The sequence below is a fragment of the Opisthocomus hoazin genome, chromosome 1 (genome assembly GCF_030867145.1).
Source record: "Opisthocomus hoazin isolate bOpiHoa1 chromosome 1, bOpiHoa1.hap1, whole genome shotgun sequence".
In the NCBI taxonomy this organism is placed as follows: domain Eukaryota; kingdom Metazoa; phylum Chordata; class Aves; order Opisthocomiformes; family Opisthocomidae; genus Opisthocomus; species Opisthocomus hoazin.
Genome location: NC_134414.1, coordinates 81599 through 85229, shown reverse-complemented (window position 1 = coordinate 85229; position 3631 = coordinate 81599). Strand labels below are relative to the sequence as shown.

At 62.5% G+C, this 3631-nt stretch overlaps 1 long non-coding RNA gene across 1 annotated transcript; it reads right to left on the bottom strand.

The window, feature by feature from the left end:
- Nucleotides 1-1261: 1261 nt before the first annotated feature.
- On the bottom strand, nucleotides 1262-3213 carry LOC142360564 (uncharacterized). The gene is made up of 3 exons (XR_012763164.1): nucleotides 2979-3213; nucleotides 2312-2447; nucleotides 1262-1640 (listed from the first exon to the last, which is right to left on the bottom strand). It is a non-coding gene; the product is annotated as an uncharacterized LOC142360564 (long non-coding RNA).
- Between the last annotated feature and the right edge of the window lie 418 nt (nucleotides 3214-3631).

Genomic DNA, 3631 nt, shown 5'->3' with positions numbered 1-3631 from the left:
GGGGCGTGCGGGGATGGGAACCCCCCTGGGCTGCCCTCCCATCTGAATTGTTCAAATATTAAATGTTTTCTCTGTCCCTGGTGTCGTGGTTCATCCACCCATCTCGCGGCTGGGGGTGCAACCCCCTCAGTGCCCGAGCCCAGCGGGGACAGGCTGGCACCAGGCACCGCTGGCACGCACCAAACTGGGGCTGGGGCTGGCCGGTACCCCAGTGGGTGTGCTGGTGTCCAGAGGGACCTGGGGGGGCTGCAGAAATGGGCCAGCAGGACCCTCCTGGAGTTCAGGCACATCTCTGCAGGGAGGTGCCAAGAGGATGGGGGCCGCAGGTGGTGGGCACAGCCACGAGCAGTGGCAGCAGTTTGGGGTGCTGCTGGGTTTCTTGGGTGGTTTTGGGGTGGCGTGGGACCCTTGAAGGGCTAATTCTGACTGTAACTGCTCCACAGGGGTCACTGGTCAGCGAGGATCCATCTGGCCTGAAGGGCAAGGACACCCAATGGCAAGAAGGGGTTAAACTGGCTGGAAGCTGGGGTGCCAGGGACAGGAGGACTCCTTGCGAGGCAGTGAACTTTCCCTGGGTGCTGAGATAAGGAACAGCCTCAGCACTGTCTTGTAGCCCTCCTGGAAGGGGAGCGCTCAGGGCCCAAGATCAGGGACCACCTTAGGGCAGCAGAGCTGGGCAGGAGGATGGACCTGGGGCGGGGCTGAGGTGCCCCATGCCCGATCCTCCCTTCCTGTCCCTTGCTGCACATCTCCTGCTCTCCCTTGGCTACGTGTGGGCCTCAGCTTTGTGCTCCCTCAGTCTTATGTGGGCCTGGAACCTGAATGTGCGTAGCGTCTGAAGGCTTTCTGCGTGGAGGGGATCGAGTCCAAGCTCTGTCTTCTCATGGATGCCCACGCCTCCCCTTCTATCCCTTTGGGTGCACAGGCCTGTAGCTTTGTTGTTCCTCACAGAGAAAAGCTAAACTCTGAAGGCTTTTCACACAGAGGGGATCAGGTCACAGCTCTGTCTTGTTGGGGATGCTCAAACCTTCCCTCCTGCCCCTTGCTGCACACCTCCTGCTCTCCCTTCGCCATGTGCGGGCCTCAGCCTTCTGCTCCTCTGATTAATGTGGGCCCAGGAGCTCAATGTGTGTAGCGTCTGAAGGCTTTTTGCGTGGAGGGCATCAAGTAAAAGCTCTGTCTGACTGGGGACGCTCAGACCTCCCCTCCTGTCCCTTGCTGCACATCTCCTGCTCTCCCTTTGCCATTTACAGGCCTCAGCGTCATGCTCCCTCAGTTTTATGTGGGCCCAGGAGCAGAATGGAGCCTCTGGCAGAAAGCGCCTGGAGAGACTCCAGGTTGCCCACAGGGTGCTGGAGTCGGGGATCTGGAGGATCTGGAGAAACATTAGCAGCACATGGAGGAGCTGGACTGCTTCCCAAGTGGTTGCTCCTGAAGCACAGCTCTTCTTGGCACCTCGATTGCCGGTGCCAAGCCGGGTGTCCAACGCGAGGGTCCCATCTGTCTGCAGTGATCACGCATCGCTGGAGTTCACAGTCCTGAGGGATGTGGGAGAGGAGTATAGTCAGGATCCTGAACTTCTGGGAAGCCAACTTGCAGCTCTTCAAACAGTCAGTCAGTCAGACCCCACGGGAAAGTGCCTGCAGGGACAAGAGAGCAGAAAAGAGTTGGCACTTCTTGAAGGATGCTTTCCAGAGAGCGCAGGAGCTCTTAGTCCCCAGGTGTAAGAAGTCAGGCAAGGAAGGGAAGAGACCAGCACGGCTGAGGCGAGACCTGCTGCTCAAACGAAAGGGCACGAGGGAACTGCACAGGCAGTGGAAACGGGGACAGGTAGCTTGGGAAGAGTACCGGGATGCTGCCCGGTTGTGTAGGGAGGAGGTCAGGAGGGCCAAGGCGCAGCTGGAGCTCAACTTGGCAAGGGATGCTAACAAGCAGGGCTTCTCCGGGTATGTCAGCCAGAAATGGAAGGCTAAAGAAAGAGTACCCGCCCCGCTGAACAAGAATGGTGACCTCCTATCAAGAGACGAGGAGAAGGCTGAGGTGCTCAGCAACAGTTTTGCCTCAGTCTTCACTGGCAACCTCTCTGCTCGCCCCTCCCCCGTCGATGGACTGCAAGGTGGGGACCAGAGGGGCAAAGCCTCTCCCTGCCAGCTTGGACTCATCAAAGAGCGTCCCATCATCACGAAAGCCAACACCCTGGTGACAGCACCAGCCACGCAGCCAAGTGCTGAGCCGCATCACACACCTGCTCCTGCCTGCACCCCTTCCTTCAGATGCTCAGAGCAGAGCAAAGGACATCGTGAGCACCCACCCCCTCCAGCCGCAGCCCCGCAGCTTCGCACTCTGGCTGGATCCTGCCCACCTTCCCGCTGGCCGTGCCATTGGTGCCCAGGGGAAGCAGCCACAGCAGCTGACAGTGCGTGTTCCTCACAAGCTGGGGCCTCCTCCTGATGAAGAGAAATAAAGAAATAAATAAGCTTAGACAGTGCTTATGAAGACTTAGGGAATGCTAGTCTAGCTCAGCTCGGCAAATTCCTGAGCTCCCCAAATTCTCTATCTGTTTGAGTGATAAGGCTGGAAAGAAGAGTTACACAACAACAAGTCTACACTTCAAGCCAGCCGTAGCCAGTTCCAGAGTTTGGGAAAAGGCCCAGAAGTAACTGAGCCTGCGTGAAGTTCAAAGGTTACTAGCGGTGACCAAGAGGAGTCACCTATCTTCATCCCCAAGACCCTGACGACCACCCCAAGGAGGCACCGCGCAAGCGCAGTCGGGAGGAGTTCATGGAAACGACTTCTTGGAACTAATCTTAATACAGAGCAGGAAAGGCTGTGCCTGTGTCTGTGAATATGCAGAACAGAGCTGTCCAAGTTACAGACGGCCTGGCGATATCGGCGCGCCCGCCTCTGGCGGTGCTGCCCCCGTGCCCAGCGCTGAACAAAACAGACCTACTTGAAATCGGAGCGCGGTGGAGTCTCACCTTGTCCGCAAGTCCCTCCTCCAGCCACGGCCCGGCCCTCAGCACCCGGAAGGCAGCCGGCGGCACGGCATTCCCGGCCGGGCCCACAGGCGCCTGCCTCGCTGCCCCTCAGCACAGAGTCCCCCTCGCCGAGCCCTCGCCGCTCCCTCCCGGGGCTCCCCCCGGCACAGCTCGCTCGCAGCCGCCCGGCGCTGCCCGCACCCCGGCCCTGCCCCGGCCCCCGCCGCAGGACGCTGCCCCGCCCAGCGCAGCCCCGCTCGCCCGCCGCACCCGGCCCCGACTCGCCGCCCGCCAATCTCCCAAGATGGCGCCGCCCGCCCCGCCGGGATACGACGGCCCCGGTCCCGGCCCCGGCCCCGGCCCCGGCCCCGGCCCGCGGCGCGCGCAGCGGCCGTTGACCAGCGGGGGCGCGGCCGAGGCGGCTCCGGCCCCGCCCAGGTGCCGCCAGCCGCTCTCGCGAGAGCGGGCGGGGCGCGCGGCTCCCTCGCTCGCCTCAGGGCTCGCTGCCGGGGCGGGAAGCGGCGCGCGCCGGAGCCGCTGAGGGGAGCGGGCGGGAGCGGGACCCCGGGGGGGGACACCGGGCACGGGGAGCCGTCCCGCAGCAGCCCCGCGCCGGGCCAGGGCCGGGGATGGGGCGTGGGGGGCTCGTGCCG